The sequence below is a fragment of the Mastigoproctus giganteus genome, chromosome 1, assembly GCF_048544385.1.
Source record: "Mastigoproctus giganteus isolate SK-2022 chromosome 1, ASM4854438v1, whole genome shotgun sequence".
NCBI classification, from domain to species: Eukaryota; Metazoa; Arthropoda; class Arachnida; order Uropygi; family Thelyphonidae; genus Mastigoproctus; species Mastigoproctus giganteus.
The window spans coordinates 156,921,970-156,941,703 of record NC_143575.1 but is presented as its reverse complement, the minus strand read 5'-3'; the positions used below and the strand labels follow the sequence as shown (position 1 = coordinate 156,941,703).

General features: G+C 36.5%; 1 protein-coding gene across 4 annotated transcripts in view; it reads left to right on the top strand.

Annotated features, from left to right (window-relative positions):
- Nucleotides 1-19,734, top strand: part of LOC150091209 (nuclear receptor subfamily 2 group C member 2-like) — a 595,426-nt gene that overhangs the window by 193,445 nt on the left and 382,247 nt on the right. For all 4 annotated transcript variants that reach the window (XM_090374734.1, XM_090374740.1, XM_090374722.1 and 1 more), the window contains one exon: nucleotides 6,948-7,005. The gene's annotated coding sequence lies outside the window, so the exon portion shown is untranslated. The remainder of the gene's footprint in view (nucleotides 1-6,947; nucleotides 7,006-19,734) is intronic.

Sequence of the window (19,734 nt, the reverse complement as noted above, 5' to 3'; positions counted from 1 at the left end):
TATGTATCCCATTCATTTTTCTTCTCTGCCATATGTCTCATTAGTTCATCTGACATCCACTTAGGCTAAACCTTGAACAATATTTCTTAGTTGGCATGAAAAGCCTAGTAGCTTCCAAGATTAATTCTTTGAATGCTGCCCATTTAGAATTAGCTGTTGGTAACATCATCAGTTGGTCCCACTGTATATAATTTAAAAATGGTCTCAGATCACTGTAGTCACCTTTACAAAAGCAAAAACCCTTTCCTTTACCCTTGATGGTAGTTATCTCTTAGAGTAAATCCCACATCAGAACAGTGTGATCACTGCCACCTAGTGGTTATCTGCAGATTCTTAATGCATGAAGAATCACTACTGATAATCACATCAAGCGTATTACTCCTTCTAGTTGCCTTCCAAACATGCTGCTGTAGAAAACAATCGTCCAATAAATCTGCAAAAGCCTTGCTAGCGTGGGAGTAACAAACCCACAAGTTCCAGTCATTATCTGGGAAATTAATTTTTTTTTTTTTTTTTTTTTATGAAAACCCCAAAAACGAGAGGTATTAGAACCTATAGTTTTAGAACCTATTAGAACCGAAAGAAGATATTTGTTGACATTAGACTTGAACTTCTGTACACTATAATTTTCAGGAAATACATCTGGAGAAAGGTTGTTCCAGAAAATGGCAGTTGAATGAATAAACAAGGAAGATGAAAAGTTGGTTCTATGAGTTTGAAGTTGGACAGTAAATGGATGTTGGCTGGTGTTAGCACGTGTTCGGACTGTTTTGAATGAGAGAGCACAGATTTTTATGGAAGCCAATTCAGGAAAACAGTGCCCATGGTAGTATCTGTAGAAAAGGCATGCAGCAGAAACAGTACGTCTATGAGAGAGCAAGTGCAGAGACTTTGTTAGAGAGGAGTCATTAATTAACCTAACTGCCCTCTTCTGAATGAAATCTAAAAGCCTCAGAGAGGTTTGGGGGCACTAACCCAGATGAGGTAACAATATTCCGTGGTAGGGTGGATTTGCGATTTGTACAGAGTGAACAGCTGTTTGGAAGAAATGTAATGGTGAGAGCAAAAGAGAAAACTAAGTTTTTTAGATGCAGAGGAAGCAATATTTATAATGTGCTTGTGCCAAGAGAAATTAGAAGTCAGAGTAATCCCTAAAAGAGATATATCATTTTGTCTAGAAATTGGAGTGTCACCAAAGATAAGTATAGGAGCAGAAGAATCCTTTTTGCGAGATATAAGACAAGACTGAGTTTTAGAAGGATTGAAATCAACTAAGTTGTCTTTGCCCCAGTGGAGAATTACCTGGAGATCGGCATTTAAGGAATTGGTAGCAGATATTCGAGAAGTTGAAGCTCATTGAGCAGGGCAAGGTTTCTCAAAATGGAAAGTGGAATGCAATGCGCTTTCATCAGCAAAACTGCGGATAGGATTTCTAGTCAATGGAAGAAGGTCATTAATATTCAAGAGGGAAAGAACTGAACCTTGGGGAACACAAGCATTAGTGGAGAAGTTAGAAGACAGAGAGCCATCTACCATCAACCTCAGTGAGCGATCAGAGAGAAAACTGGATAACCAATTACAAAAAACAGTTGGCAAACCATAAGATGGAAGCTTGTTTAGAACACCTTTATGCCAAACATGAGTGAGTGAAAGCCTTTGAGATGTCAAGAGCAACTGCTTGTGTTTCACTGAACTTTTCCATTGAATTTGTCCACAAATGGGTAACATAAGCCAGAATATCATCAGTGGAAAGACACTGACAGAATCCATACTAGCTATCGTTGATCAGATGGAAGGTTTCTAGGTAGAAACCTTCCATCTGATCCATTAAGAGTTGGCGGTTAATTGATTTCTCCGTTACTTTGGAAAGAGTAGAAGTAATTTCAATGGGACGATAATTGGATGGGAAGGATTTGTCACCCTTTTTATTGGCTGTATATGAGCAAATTTCCAAGGAGAAGGAAACACACCTTTGGAATAAGAAAGTGAAAAAAGACGGCAAAGAACAGGAGTAAGTTCAGAAGCACAGGTTTTGAGAACAAGTGGAGAAATACCATCGAGACCTGGAGCTTTCTTAGCATCAAGATTCGTCAAAATCCTTCTGACATCCTTTTGACGGAAGACCACAGGAGGCATTGAATGGACCGTGTTGGAAATGGTGAAAGGTGTTTTACCAAGATAGTTAATACATGAGTTGGAAGAAAATTGGGATACTGGCAGGTCACCTTTATCCTTGGCTGAAGTGACAACAGAACCATCTGGTTTTGACAGATGTGGGAGCAGAGATGGCCAAAAGTTGCGGCCTCTAGCTTTGGCAAGAGACCAGAATGTGTGCTACCATTAGAGCAAGAAGCAAGTTTTCTACTCGTAGCTTATTCAAAATCTAGTTTGGAATGATTAATAACTGCTTTACAATTGTTACGAGCTTTGGTGTAGGCAGAAAATGAAACTGAAGAATTGCAAACAAGCCAATTATGATATGCAACGTTCTTTCCTGAACAGCCTTAGCACATTTATTGGAAAACCAAGGTTTAGATAAAGGACAAGATTTAAAAGTGGAATGTGGAATAAAGAATTCCATTCTTACAAGAATAATTTCACTGACATGTTCTGAGCAAACGTTGACATCAGAGGTTTTGAAACAGTAATCCGACCAAGGAAAAAAAGAAAAGAAAGAAATCTCACAGGTCATACCTTGCATTCTTGTAATGCCAAACAATACGAGGTTGGGAATAGCCGTGAGATAAAAGCTGCATTGGAGAAGAGAATCACCAAGTTTTGATCTGAGGTATCTAAAGGATCACTCACTTCGACCGTATATTTAGATGGGTTTTTTATGAGAAAAAGATCAAGCATGTTGGCTGTATCGTTAGGATTGTCCAGTATTCATGTAGGTAAATGAACAATCTGCACAAGATCATTAGTAATTGCAAAAGACTCAGCATTTCGATTAGCTGGGTCGGTGTGAAAATGGAAGCCAGCTTGTGTCGTGAACATTAAAATCACCAAGGAAATTTACCTCACTGATAGAAAGTTAGACTGGAGAAAGTCAAGTTGCAAAGTGAGGAAGTCAAAGAGCTCCAAGTGATTAGTGGAGTTGGGAGAACGGTAGAGACAACAGATGAATTTGACACAGTTGAGGTAAAGAGGCTTTAAGCCAGAGAAGATCAAAAAGAGGAGATTCCAAATTACCAAGTGTCTGAAATGGAATATCGGAACGGACATATGCACAAGTAGCACCTTTGAGACGAAAGGAATCATACAGCAAATAATTTGGGCATTTGAGATGAGCAGTAGTTGAATCAACTGATAACTGTGATTCTGTCAGAAAAAGTACGTAGGGTTTGGCAGACTGTAAGTGGAAATGGACGTCGTTGAGATTAGAATTGAGACCACGTATATTTGTGAAATGAACTAGGAAGTGTTTGGGAGGTTTAGATCTTTTTGCAGATAGGCTTACTCTATTAATTTGACAATTCACTGTATATTTAATAGTAAAAAAAAGTGGATGGGTGAAGACATGCTGTATGAAGGAATGAAATTTTTGGATATGGCACACACATGGTAAGAATATTCAGTAAACCCCCGCTATGCACGGTATCTGTATTCGCGATCGCCAATTTAATATAAAATGAAACCTAGAAAAATGTGAATTTTAAAACGCCGTGAATATTTTCCGCCATAAAAAAACATGGGCGTGGCTAAAATTATCTTTCCCAGTCAAAACAGCACTCAGTGGGTGGGGCGAGAGGGGTGACAAAATCGGTAGCATGGATGTTTCTCGCTAATCCTTGTTCAGTATGTGTTATGCGCTAGTCATGGAAGGTTTCGTCGTTTGCTTTTAATTTATATGCTTATCAATTGAATAAATTTATCAATTTATAAATTGATATGCTTGCAAAAATGATAAATCTACCGTTTTGCAGTGTAAAACAGACTTTTTCAAGTGTGTTAACGGAAGAAAGTGACTTTATTGTGGACAAGTTCTTTCTAACCTCTACAAAAATATGGCTACGAATAACAAGAGAAATGTGAAAATATCAAAGAAGGTGATGACATTAGCGAATAAAATTGAGTTATTAGATAAAATTTCTAATGGTGAAAGTGTCTCCTCAGTGGCAAAACATTATAAAATCAATGAGTCAATGGTATGATCAATCAAAAAATCTGAAGAAAAAATCCGCCATAGTGTCCGTGAAAACGCGCTAATTGCTTCAAAAATTTGCTCTGTAACTCGTGATGTTAAATTAGAAAAAATGGATAAAGCTTTAAATCTGTGGATAGAAGACCGAACTCAAAATAAAATTCCGTTAAGTTCACTCATCATTCGTGAAAAGGCAAAACTCCTTTATCAACACTTTAGCGAAACTGGTGATAGCACTGGCGGGATAAGTTTTTTTTTGCTAGCAAAGGCGCTGGTTTGAAAGATTTGTTTGAAATTTCTAATGAATATTTCATTTAATATTAAATTGTTTCTTATTTTCATTTCGATGCCATATGCTTGCATTTCACTATGTTACTGTCTATGTACATAGTCGCCGACCGGGCTAGCCGAGTGGGTAAAGTACCTGCCCGGCAACCCAAAGGTCGTGGGTTCGATTCCCGCCTCGGGCTTGGATCAAAGTACTGCAAAAACCTTGGGAGGTGCAATATGGCCACAGAAGCCGATGCGCCAACAACTACCAAATCAAAAAAAAAAAAAAAAAAAAAAAAAAAATATGTACATAGTCATATTATGAAGGTACATATAATACATACATAGACAAAATTTTAGACTGGTTTTTCTTATATATTTCATACTTTGGAACGGAACCCCTTTATTACTGTGGGAGCCATAACTCAGTATTCGCAACATTTCTCAGGAATGTAACCCCCGCGAGTAGCGGGGGTTTACTGTACCCAGATCCTTGACATGACATAGCCTCGACAGTGCCCCTCACATACACACTACTCGGACTCCCTCCAGTCACTATCTGCAGAGTAGAGATAGCAAGATTATACACTAGCTGATCCGGAAGCCTCCTAAAAAGTTACCAATTAGTTCGGTCCGGCGTATTAACAATCGGCCGGCCTGCAAACACTGTTTTACAGATGTACCTTTGAAATGTAAGAAAGATTGGATCTCACCATAATGTTCATCATGCCTCAAAAGTCATCAGAGTTGGGGGAAGGGTTACTGGAACTTAGCCCTGGAGACTAGACATGGGTTCTATCACTTCAAGCCTCCAATAAGTAAAGTGGTGGTATTGAACTAGTTGATGAGAGTCATCTACCACCTAGTATTGCCTGGTAACACAGAAGGGCAGCATTCCTCCATGTGGTATGGGTGCCGCACCTCGACCCCTGCTTACATTGGTTCACACCCAGGTGTGAACCAATGTAAGCAGGGGTCGAAGTGTGGCACCCACAGTGAGCTTGTGCATGGTGGTTATACCCAGGGTTACTAACAGTCCCACCATTGTGAACATGAAAGCAGAGGATTTGGCTGTTACAGACCATCTGGACTTTGCTGAAATTAAGTCCACTTGAATTGAATATCACCCGAATATCAGTTCCATCAGCGTTTTAGACTACCAGGTAGCAAGTACAGCTTGTCTGGCCTATATGAGAGAATGTCTGTGACAACCAGAAATCCCCCATTATAAGACAATGGGATTTACTGGCCCACTCTATTTCTCTGTACAGTTGTTCATTATACACATCTGAGTCAATAGGCCTATAACACACTCCTACTCTCAATTTTGCTTTCCCAGTACTTATATCACACCGAACTGACTCGACACTGCACTGTCCACCAGTGTCAGCTGGCTGCACTTTCTTAGATTTTGTGTTTCTTAACTAAAAGCATAATCCCTCCTCCCTTCCTATCCTGTCTATCTGTTCTGTGTGAAACCACATCTCTGATATCCCATCAATATCTGCCTTGGATGTTTTGACCAACATCTGAAATTCATCAAATTTATTTACCGAGCTTCTAGCATTGGTGTACACACAAGTATACATGCACCTGTTCTTATTCTTTGCTACCCTAACTTGTTCCGCAATGACTCCCAGCTGTCTCTGAAATCCCCCGCACCTTGTTTTCCAGACTGCTGCTCATTCCAATAGAAGCAGTGAAACAATTACTTTCACCTCTGCCGGTGGCTACTGTTAATCTATTATTCTGTGTATCCGCCCAAGCTTGCAGTTTTCTGACACACCTAACACTGTCTCGATAGCATCAGCAAATATGCTTGCACCCTTTCTATTTAAGTGTATCCCATCCCTATAGAAGGAGTCTGTCCTGTTAACAAGCACAGACCAGGCTGAAAAAAATTCTACCTCGTGAGCCTTGCACAATCTTTCTGCGGCTGAATTGATTGACAAGGCTCTCATCATATACTGCCTCCTATCGTGTCTGGGCTGAATTACAGACAATTTCAGACCTAACTCTTTCTTTTTTTCTTTTTTCAATATTGACATTAGCTTGATGTGCGCAAATTTCCATGCAGATAGAACTGCATGGTAATTTGCACCATTGTAATAAGATAGAGTAAAATGGTTACAAAAATAGGAGTAAGCCCAGGAACACGTTTTGAAAACAAGTGGAGAAATGCTATCAACATTTGGAGAATTCTTGACATCAAGTTCTGCAATACAGATTGTAAAATTATTTGACAAATACCATCTAATGTCACTGAGATTCTCAAATGTTTCCAAATTTATTTAGTTTTATCATTTTAGATTTTTTGCTTATAATTAAATTTAAAAAAAAAATCTATTTTCTAATATAATAAATACCATGTCAGAACTCGGAAAGTGATACTTCTTTTCATTTATCACATAAAATCTCTATTTATGTAACTTTCATATATTAAAATCCACAAAATGTGTATGGGGGGAGTTGGCCTTTCATTGCAGTCATTATAGTAATACACTTTTATTGAGACAGTTATTTGTAATTTCAGCTACATTCTTCTTTAATTCAGAAGTCTGTGAGAAGATGTAACATTTTATTAACTTGAGGTATGTAATTTCTCTTTGCTAATTATATCCTAAATAAATAAATATGCTAAAATGTAATCCTTGTTGTCGTGACTAGTAGTAATTACCATGCCATGTACTTTTATTCCAGAATTAAAGTAATTAGCTAGTGTGTTCTGGTACAGGGAGAAAAATACTGAACTGAATAAGAATACTGAACTGGGAGAAAAATATTTTTGCATGCCATTTTAATTGTTGAAAACTATTGCATTCTTATTTCATATTTGTTTCATTTCAAAATACTGAATTGGGAACTTTGGAATTAGTGCTGAGGAAATGTGGACCGTCAAGCGTCAGTATGTGACGTCTTATGTCATGGACACATTTTTGTCAGTCTTAAAAATAAGATCACAGCACATTCTGGATCAGTAGTAATTGCACTGATCCAGGGTCCCCTCTAACTTTTGGAGGGAGAGAGGAGCTGGTGCAGTTATGTCTCAGTAAATCTGCAACACATGTTCCAATTTCAGTACTGCTGAGCACTACCTGAACATGTTTTCTTTCAAAAAGCTTGGGCTAGCAATATGAAACCTCACATTGTGGTGACTTTAGGTGATGTGGGAATTCCTGAAAATTTCAGTTTGGGTATTCACAGTCCCATTCAAGAAGTTAATCTCCCCCCCCCCCCCCCACACACACACACATACCCTCCAAAGATATTCAATGGCATTTAGTATCTACTTCTTTTTTTTTTTTTTTTTTTTTGTTGAGAGAAAACATTAGCGAAGTTTAACATCACCTGTTTACAGTTGTTACTCGTGGTAGAGTTAGTATAGGTAGCATTGCCAAACTTTACACAACACCTTTTATGCTGTCACTTATGGGCTATCCATACATTTTGCTGTTGCATGTACACTGGTTCTGCTATCTGGGACTAGTTTCAGTTCATATCACTGTCTGCTGATCTGTCCAGATGGCAGTAGCAAATATTCACAGCTTGCTTTTGGTTCAGGGGTTCACATCCTCTTCCTTATCTAATTCCCAGACTTACTTTCTCCAAACCGTGTAGTCATTTTTCTGACATCACATGATGTCATTGGATATCTTTTCCATTGCTTGTAATGCCTCTAATTCCAATTTGCTGCTGCTGCTGCATGTCTTCCATTCAGGTGGTAAAGCCTTGATTGTAAAGCTCTACTTGTAATGTAATTCGTCCTTTTCCTTCCAGTGTTGACACAAGCAAATAATTCTTTGCTGCTTTTCTTTTCATTCTTAGCCAAAGACTTCTTATAATCTGCCTTAGCATGCCTAACCTACTTATTAAAGTGATTGAAGACTAGTTTATGCTTACTGTAGCTTTTATGTCCCCAATAATTTATAATAATCTCATGTACAGTCTGTCCTCGTATAGCACGATAGTTGTGTTCCTAGAAAACCTCATGCAATGCAAAATCGTGCAATATAAACAACAGGCCCTATGGGAAAAGTGGGGTTAGGTGCCGACCACCCAAGATTGAACACACATTTGTAACCAAAACATTACCAAATACAATAAATAATCGGGTAATTTTAATCGTTATAAAATACGTAAGTATTTTATAACAATTATAATATAATAAATATTTTTTATTATTTATTATATTATAATAAAGTATTTTTAGTATTTTTTAATACTAAAAAAGTATTTTTTACGAATAAAATACGTATGTTATTCGGAAAAAAAATTATTATATTAAATAAAATAGTCGTAATAAAATACTTACGTATTTTATAATACGTAATGACTATTACGTAATAAAATATTGCTAATGCTTTTGCTTCTATCGTAAGCAAACTTGTTTTTTGTTTGATTTTCTATCGAAACAGATGACAGCCGTTCCATCCCTTCCAATTCTTGTGTCTTAATCTAATGGATTTTAATTTCACTTTTAGTTGTCCTGCTATGAAAGTTGTTTTTATTTTCTCTGCATTTTTTGTAATTCTCGGCGTTGCCTCATTTAGGTCTGTAGCACGTGCAATATCACACGGTCTTTCATTTCGCTCAAAGCGTTTCACAATTTCATATTTTTTTCTCTATCGACAGAGGCGGACTGGCCATAAGCCTTACCCGGGAAATCCCGGTGGGCCGGAGGCCGGTGTGATTTTGGCCGTAAACCGTAGTATGAGGCCACTATAAATTTTCCCGGGTAAGAATTTTTGACCCAGTCCGCCTTTGTTTATCGATATTGCTTTTTTTTTTTTTTTTTCTCTCTCTCTGAATCTGCAGTGTCTTCACCAGGACGCTTCCTTTTCACACCTTTTAAGTATTTTACTAATTTTTAGGGAATAAAGCGCAATTACAAAACGAGGAGGCACGCTTGATACACATAAACAAAGCTGCTCGCGTATAGCAACTGAATAAACAACACCGTAAAGGCCGAGATACACTATTAACACCCCACATTTTACTAAAGCACATTTCTGGGGGTTACTACCATAAAACAATAAAAACAATTTCCAGTTTCGTTTCTGCTAGTGGAATCTGTTATAAACTGGTAGTAAACTCCATCTAATTGCATTTGCGATTATATCGATAGCTGGAATTGTGTTGGTTTTTACGTTATTATGGTGAAATATGTTTCCCCTTCACTGATATAAAACACATAAATACATTTTCAGAATCTTCTTCATTCCTATCGTGTTGCGTTCTGTTGGGGTGATTTCGCATTCGACTGCCATTTCTTGTAAACACAAAGGCGAATCGTGCATAAGCGAATTCGGTTCGTGTTATATAAGATAACGTTCCCCTATTTATAAATCGTGTATGATCGAATTCGTGTAATGTAAACACGTGTTATACGAGGACCGACTGTATTTTCCTTCTCTACCACTAGTCTCATCAGACATTCATTTAGGTGTTACGAATCTTTTAGTTAGTTATTTACATACCAACCCAACTTAGCATAAACACATGCTGTAGATGAGAACATTATAAGGTTAAAAACATGAATTACATTGGTCCATGTGATTTGAATGGCATACCTATTGATCTGCAAGCTTGACTTCCATGAGAGGGGAAAATAATGCAGCCAGTCATTAAAGAAGTAATACTGGATCTTAAGAGGAATGCAATTATACAGCAGTCACAGCATGGATTTTTAAAGGGAGATCTTTTTCAACCAATCCAATTAGAAACTATGAGGTAATCACAAAGGATTTGGATGAAAAAAAAAAAATATTTTTTTTTTGTTAATCCTGTATTTAGAATTCAATAAGGATTTTGATACTATTCCACATGAACAACTGCTATAAAAAATAGGAACATTGTGGCACTATGGGCAAGTTACTGTTCTGGATAAGGGAATGATTGAATGTCAGGAGATGGTGTTTATTAATGGCCACTGCCCTTCATGAACTGTTATTAGTTGGATCCCTCAGTTCATTGCTGGGCCCATTATTGTTTTCAGTATATATTAACGATATTCATGAAAGGCACATCAAGTTTGGTGTCTAAATTTGCTGATGATACAAGGCTAGGCAGAGAGGTTAATGACAGTTCTCAGGGTATGCTAAGCCAAGAATACTTAATTAAACAGATGGGCTGAGACTTGGCAATGAGGCTTAATATTCATAAATACAAGGTACTATATTTGCGAAGAATATTCCCAGAATTATATACCAGTGGGATTGTACCGTACTGAAGGTAGTGGAGAATGAAAAAGACCATTGGTAATTGTATGGTGTTCTACGGTGTAAGTATGGATGCATTGCTAGAACAGCTCATGGGTTTCTATCAATTATATATTGGACTTTTGCTGATAGGCCAAAGGAATGGTTATCCTGTTGTATGAGACAATGATTAGGTTCTATCTCTATTATTGCATACAGGTTGGAAACTTCACTTTAGGAAGATTGTAAATCTTCTTGTAAATACAAGAAGATTTAAGGTTTAAGGTTGAAAATGAATTGCAAAACAGCATTAAAACGTTTCCCAGGCTGACTTGAGAAATTTTCCCACGCTCAGTGAAATTTTCTCGCACGCTAATTTAATTGCATTACAGTGACTTTTTACGTAGTTCCGAGATCAACATTTTAATAAATGATCAAGTATATTGCTTGGAATATTTGCGTTATATGCATTTATCTGAAGTCTAGTCATCACTCGGTACCGTATGGTGCGAAACGGACAGTTTACTTGAACATTGTATCGTAATTAATGCAACCAACACAGTTACATTTTCGAAGAGTTAATAATGGCCGATAAGAATCAAAAAGCAACAGCGTCTGAGCGCAGTACAAAGATTATAAATGTAAGAAAAAGACTGAGTTTGAAAATTAAATTAGACCTTTTGAAGCGAATCGATTCCGGTCAAAGACAAGCAGATGTGTGCCATAATTTAGGACTTGCAAGTTTAATTGTAAGAACAATAAAAAATAATAATAATAATTAATTTTAGCAGCGGGAAAGATAGCTGTTCCACTGCAAGCAACTAGGGCTAGGCCGGCTATTAGGATTGAAATGGAAAGACTAACTAATTTTATTGAAGATAATATCCAATGCAGAATTCAGTTAAGTTAAATATTATTAGAGAGAGAGAGAGAGAGAGAGAGAGAGAGATTAGCCTATATGATGATCTGAAGAAAACTCACCTGGAAAAAAAAAGAAAAAAAAATTTGGAACCATTTAAAACTAGTAAGGGCTAGTTGAATAGATTTAAAATCCAGGGAGGAGCCGCAAGTGCAGATTAAGGAGCCGAAACTTTCAAAAAAGAACTTGTTAAAATTATTAAAGAGGGGTATTTTGTGTTATACTTCTCAACAAGTTTTTAACATACATGAAGCAAGACTTCTGTGGAAATGAATGCCTAAAAGAAGTTTCATACTGAAAGAAGTAAAAAACATGCCAGGATTCAAAGCGGCGAAGGATCGGTTGACTTTATTGTTGGGTGGTAATTAAACTGCAGGGGATTTAAAATTAATACCCCTTTTAGTTGATTTGGAAGAGGCAAAGTTCAACCCAAAATCGACACATTTTTCATGATTAAATTCATCAATTAAATTCATGATTTTAATTGGTATTTTAAGTTTAATTTTTATACGTAAGTAGTTACCACATAATTATATACGTATGTAATGCAGAATATTTTATATGTACAAATATTTGAATATTAAATATTTTGGCCGACATTTGTGCATCTTTTCACTACCGTTTATTATTGATTAGGAAATATCCTATGGCACTGACCGCAACTCACAAATAGATGTAGCCTTATGGGAATGCGTCGCTCGCTTAGTGCGGATTCACTTAGCGCTCTGTTTTTCCGGAATTATCAGCGTTAAGCGGGGGTCACCTGTGGTTGGGTCAAGTTCAGTAAAGTTTTCCTTTTTAGGAGTTCAGGGTCCATTCCGAGTTGTAGTCTTGTCAAGGGATTCAATCTTTCTTTTTGGTGAATATCCCAACCAGGTTGTTGATTGCGTTAAGTGTGGTTTTCTTTGATGGTTTTGGGATTTTGCGTCCAATCTGGGTTGTAGGCATTGTCCAGAACTGCAATCATTCTTCGAAGAATGTCCCATTCTAGTTAATGGTTATTTTCTGTTAGAGGAACAGTGGCATTGAGAGTGCAACTGGTTCTAGTCACTTACTAGTTTGTCAGTGTGTATCGGGTTCCTCTTCTTGCAAAGAGGTCCTAGCATATTTTGTGAGGATTTTGTATTCATTGTGTGAATCCAAAAGGCTCACACAATGCTCTTGGTCCTGTGGGATGTATGTCAATCGCGTGTAAAATAATTCCTGCAGATCTTTGTACCTTGGACACTGATACATAAGGTGTGACCGGCTCTCACTATCTCCACAAGTGCAGCGTGGGTCATCAAGGAACCCTGGCATGGTGGGCTTGTCATTGAAGGGCCCGTGGCCTGTTAGTAGAAAGGTGAGTGCCCATCCCGGCTGAAGCCAAGCCAGTGATTTTGGGTAGACCTTGTCAACGTATGGTAAAAATTTCTTTGTGACCTCCCCCTTGGTGGAGGCCATCCACCTGTTCTGCCATTCTTGTTGGAGGTGTTTTTGTAGTTGGAATTTTTCCGTGCTCTTTCCGTTTGTTGGTTCGATTGTATATCCTTGGAATGTGATAGGGATCCCATTGGAGTAGTAGTAGATTGGGCCTAATCAGAAATAATTGGGAATGAATAGATTTTCTAACATTTTAAAACAATTAATTTATTAGTACATACCTATTAAAAAATGACTACTTATATGATGTGCCAGGTCAGGCCGTCCTGAGGGTGAAAGGAGTGCATTGCACCCATGCAACAACATTCAAGGGGTGCCTGAAAACCTGTAACTTATATACACATTATGAAGATAATTTTAAAGGGGGCACCATTCAATTGGCACCCATCACCACATGCCCTAGGAACGCCCCTGTGATGCATACAATATATTAATACACTTTTAAGAATTATGTCATGAAATATTTGGTTAATATTTGTTGTGCACTGGATTCTACTGTACACTGTTCGTAAAAATGTTGACATTTGTTTAAACACTCAAATATATTTTCCGTTACATTTTTTTCCCACTGAAGGCCTCGATGCAAAGTTTCAAATGCTGCCAACATTTCTTGTTTGGTAGGTTTACTATTGCTATTGCCTTCATTCCTTTGTTGCCCTCATTTCATCCAATTCATTGTCGATATTGTCATTAGTTCTTTAAATACGCTCCAAAATGTTAGAGCCACTCAGATATTCAGCTACTATGACATCATTATCAACTCCTAAAAATTCATCAAGAACAAGTTCTCCTCTGATCAAACCTCTCGCTCAAAGTTATTCCCAAGATTGCTCAATGTCTTGTAGTAGTTCATCCCTCTCATGGCTGTTAATTGACGTTTTAGCAAAACCTGCTTATGTAAAACAATTCTTAATCGTTGTTTCCATCACATCTTGATTCCATACTTTTGCCAACTGTGATATTCACATCTGCAAATCTATAACAGAATCTATAGGTTAGTTGGTTGGTTTCTATTCTCAGTATAATTTTGTTCAGCATTCGCCTTCAGTAGTGCATTTTAAAATTCTTGTTAATGCCTTGCTCCATTGGTTGTAGTTCAGAACAGGTATTCAGAGGGAAGAAAACAAGCTTCACACTTGTAAGTTTCGAAATTACAGAGTGACAGTGGGCAGGACAGTTGTCGACAGTAAACGCGATTTTTCTGTGTTCTTTCATCATCTTTCTATCAAAATTTAAAATCCACTATTCAAATTTTTTTGTTGAAAACTTTTTTTTTTTCAATGGTAATCTACGATTACAACTCCACTTTCATCAGAAATAACTTTTTTGAGTAAGCCATAGTGCTCTTTAAATTTGTTTAGCCAACCAGAACTGGTTTGGAATGTTTTATGCCCCCAGAAAAGATGCATACTCCATAGCTTTTTCTTTTATTAATGGCCCTGATATTGGCATGTTTTGGTCTCGAATCAACTTCACCCACTTAAAAATGGCTTCATCTACTACATCTTTATACAGGCATAATTTTGCATGCTTCCAACTGGATCCCATTTCCTCAAACAGTTTAAAAACCGAAACAGTTTTTCAGAATGGTTAATGCAGGAATACTAAATTTTAAAGCAATTTCTTTTTCTTTTTTTTTAACTCTCTGGTCTACACTATTAAGCACTTACACTTTTTTATGCTACACGTAAGGATTTGCTCTTGGACATTGTAAGGTTACTTTCACAGCAGCCAAAACAAAACTGATTTAGGGATCACTTGTATCTACCTTATAAACAGGGAGAAGTGAAATTTAGTGAAAGCATAGGACTCATTTCTTCAAAACAGATGAATTTCTGGGATAAAGGAAAATCACTCTCTTAATTCTCTAATAGGGTGCTTACAGTAGAAAACAGGTTGACCAGACCCAATGTCCGCGTCAGGAATATGCCTTAATCTTTGCCAGTGGCTGTGGACACATAGATAACAGTTGACCAGTGCGACTTCTCGGTACAGGAGTGTATAGGTTTTGCTTCTTTTTAGCCGTTGCTTACCCACTGCTGGTCAAAGGCCTCTCTCAAAATCTTCCGTCTTTTTCTATCTCGTACCGTGGTTGGCCAGTTTACTCCGGCAGGATTTTACGGACATCACTAAATTGTAAAATGTTTTAGCTCTTAATTCATGGAATTATCCCCTTTAGCTCTTAAAAGCTAAAGGGATTAATTCTTAATCCTTTTAGTTCGTAAATCGTGCTTTCTACAACATCAACTGTATTGCCTGAAGGACAGATGTGCAAACAATGCATACCCAGCCTCTCTCGAAATCAGTTCGTTATAGTAGTAGTAGTTTTTTTGTTTAATCAGTTCATTATATGGAAATTTTCTTCTTTATACAGAAACTATTTTCAGTGTAATGACCAAGTGAAAATCGAAAAAATTCGCTACATAGAAAAATTCGCTATATGGAAGTTTGTTAAAGAGAGGTCCGACTGTGTTGTGTGCTTAGTGGTATTAATAATTTTTATTAAGTTGGAAATGACTAACAGTTTCTTATGTATATAAAGTTGGAAAAAAATGAGGGAGATAGAGTGATAGAAAAGGGATAAAAGGTAACAAAAAAAAAAATGTATAAATGAAAAATTGGCAAAATAAGGATGTGTCAACAGCCAGGATTGCAAGCAAAATAGCAACATCTTCATTTCTAATGTAAACCACAAGCTAAAGGGTAAATAGCATAAACAAAAATAAAAAATTTATTCTTATTTTTATTTATAATTAGATTTATGGTTTATTATTTTAAAAGCATAAACCTAGATTTATGGTTTATGGTTTTTACTCTTTGGCTTGGGTTTACATCACAAATGAAGACACTTGTTGCTATTTTGTTTGCAGTCTGGGCTGTTTATTGTCCATGCTTTGCATAGGGTTTAATGTTTGCTGCCTTTAACTGAATTAGACTACTTCCTCTTTCTATTTTTCTACTTTCTTGTTTCCGCTTTCATGTTATACTATTCAATGTATATATACAGGCAGTTCCTGCTTTATGAATTCCTGGGTTTACAAGTTATTTTTTTCAAGTATCAACAAAATCGAAAATATGAACATTAATTGCAATAAATAAATGCTAAACATTCATAAATATGGCATTTCAAACCACGCGCATAGCTATACAGTACAGTATTATTGTGCGTGCGGTTGTTTGTTCGGCAGGTGATAAGGAGGGAGGTTCAACTCTTAAAAAATTTTGGAAAGAATTCCTCATTTTAGATGCAATCAAAATAACAAAACAAGCATGGGACAAAATTACAGAGAAGAACATGAAGTGTGTTTGGAATAAACTCTGTCATCAGTTTATTGATAATGTTGAAGGATTTCAAGAAACAGAAGAGACCATACAAAAATGAAACAGAAGCTGTTGTAAATGCTGCTAACCAATTGCAATTTGAGGTTTGTACAACTGATGTTACTGATCTGCCTCATTGAAATGGCAAAATGTGAAGAAGTTGAGGAAGAAGAAGGTTTAACAACTGAAACTCCTGTTTGTTCCTTCACTCTCAAAGGGCTTGATGAAGCTTTTCAACACAGAAAAAGCAATTGAGATTTTCGAGTCAAGATTCAAATTTCAAGCGCACTAGAAAAGTTGCTACAAATTTAAAAATATGCTTATGCATGCTATCATGAAATTTATAAGGAAAATAGAAGGCTGTCTTGGAAACAAACGACTCTTGAAGCATTTCTGAAGAAGACTCCTTGTGCTTCCAACAAACCAATGATGAGTGATGAACCATCAACAAGTGACAAACCATCAGTGAGTCTGCATTTAGTAGATGATGGTGAATAAACATTTGTATGACATAAATAATTTCTTTAAAATCAAGCAAATTATAATATAGTAAAATCTCATTAATACAAACTCGGTTTATACAAAGTACTCGTTTATATGAAGCACATACCATTTCCCTGCGAAAGGATAGGCTTTTCTATGTAAATATATTTGTTTATTACAAAATTCTTATTACATATGTATTACAAATTTCTTTTTCACTCCATGAGAAATAAATATTGTGATTTTGTATGTTTAATACAAATCTTGGCCGGGCGATCTGATTATTGCCCCCGGCCACTTGGCTCCCTACTTCCCGAAGGATTTCACTGACTTGTTAGAAATTAGTTTTGCGAAAACAAAAGCAGTTTATGGTAGCTAAAACATCAAGTGCTTTCCGAAGAACATAGTTCTGAAGGATGAGTTGTTAAATTAACAAAAGAATAAAAAGTTTCTAAGTTGTTTACATGCACTCCCTTGCTCTCCACATGAATAAGGTCAGTTGCAATTGTTACCCCAGTTCAAAGAGTCTTTTGCTATTGTATACCGCAATATATTTTTTGTGCCATTTTATCTGAGCTGACGTCTTTTTCGGAACTTGTGTCTTTAAATTAATTTAAAATTTGTTTATATTAAATCTTATCTAGCAGTGTTATGGCGACAAAATGTAGCTGGACAGAATTAAGCCTGGAAATTAAACTAAAAATTATACAGGAGGCCGATAGGATGGAAAGAAGCAAAAAGGACATTGCAAAGGAATACAATATGTCTTTACCTACTTTATCTACAATACTGAAAAACCGAAAAAGACTTGAAGAAGTGCGTGACACTGGAGCAGCGATGAAAAAAAACACGAGAAGCTTGAAACAAAACTTTTCGAGTGGTACCAACAAATGCGTACATCTAATTTGCCAATATCAGGTCCGATTTTGTAAGAAAGGGCAAATTATCTTGCTCAGCAACATGGGATTAGTGACTTCAAATGCAGCAGTGGTTGGCTCCAAAGATTTAAAAACAGGAATAACTTGGTTTCGCGAAATGTTTGTGGTGAGTCTGGATTTGTCAACAAAGAAAAGGCTACAGACTGGTTGTGTTCTGTACAGTCATTCCTTGAAAAATATGAGCCAAAGGATATTTTTAATCTCGACGAGACAGGTTTATTTTATAATTTGCTGCCAAACAAAACATTTGCTGTTCGAGGAGAGTGTTGTCATGGTGGAAAATTAAGTAAACAAAGACTCACTGTTCTGTTATGCTGCAATTCAGATGGCAGTACAAAACTAAGCCCACTTGTGATTGGTAAGTTTTCCAAGCCAAGATGTTTTAAAGCAGTTAACCAACTTCCCTGTGATTATGAGGCCGATACAAGTGCTTGGCTTATGGTCAAAATTTTTCAGGCTTGGTTATCAAAATTGGACAGAAGATTGGCTTCAGAAAAAAGGAACATTTTGATGATTTTAGACCGTTGTACAGCACATTCTGCCAAGACTCTTAAGTTGACAAATACACGGCTGTTGTTTTTACCCCCCATTACCACCAGTTTATGGATCAAGGCATTAGTTATAACTTCAAGAGATCATATAGAGCTTGCCTGATAAGGTACTTGATCTGCAACATAGAAGGAGGGAACAATTTGCAGCCAAATTGGAATGTCTTGGATGCTATCCATAATCTTGTTATTGCTTGGGAAAATATTACATCAAGTGTTATAATCACTTGAAAGAGTGGCTTTGGAGAGAACATCATCGAAAAACATGGTCCAGCAGGCAAATGTGATAGCAACAGTGAGGAATGGAGGAATTTGAAGGAGCATATGAATTTTGTTGGCGAATTTGAAGAGTTTGTGAAGGTGGATGATGAAGTTGTAACCACTGCAACAGCAACACCAGAAGAGCTGCTGGGTACCAAATGAAACAATGCTGTTTTTGTTACCAGTGACAGCGAAAGTGAAGATGCGTGCACACTGCCATCTAAAAAAGATGCCCAAATTCCATTGAACATAATAGAGAATGTCTTGGCCTGCAGTAATGTTTATAAAGAAACAACTATTGCATTTGATAACGTCTGTGCTGTAGTTAAAAATGCATATAGGACAAAAACTGTGCAAACAAAATTGGATTCTTTCTTTAAATTAGATTAATTTATTAAAAAGTTAATGGTTTGTATGTCTCCTTTTATAATTATTGTAATTATTTTTACTGTGATACTAAAATATTGTATATATATCAAAATATATACTATACAATATTTTCATTTCCATTATTATAGCTTTTCTCTTAGTTTATCATCCAAATAAAATCTTTAAAAAATATGTTATTCCTATTACTGTATTGTTAGACAAGGCTTCTGTTTTTGCTTTATTATATTTTTATTATTTAATTTTATTAATTTATTTTTTATATTACAGTGTATTGCAGTTATTTGGGCCACCGGTTAATCGGGGCAGCCGTTTATTTGGGGCAAATCTTAAAAAACAGAACCCAATTGAGAAAATAGCCAGTGTTTACCTTCACTTAATTGGGACAAAATGCTGTTTAATCGGGGCAGGAGACCGCAGCACTGAAGATTATCCTACGATTGTCTCCGACCACGTAGTTCAGTTGGATTTCTGGAGGTCACAACCATAAAACAATTAGCAGTCACCTGTTTATTGGGCTTTTGTGTTAGTGAAATCTGTCATAAATTGATAGTAAACTCAATCTTATTGAATTTGCGATAATACTTACGGCTGGAATTCTGTGGGTTATTATGGTAAAATGTGTTTACACTTCTATGGAATCCAATCATATAAAAAAAATAATTTTCATAATCTCCTCTTCATTCCTATTTTTAAAGCTTCGTAATTTGTTACTCCGTTCTCACTTGCACATATTGTGTTACTTGCAATTATGTGTGCCATGTTCTTTGTTATTGATTGCTTTAAAACTGATTGTTTTAAATTTTAACCCCGACCCACAAATGGCAGTGAACAGAAATGTCAA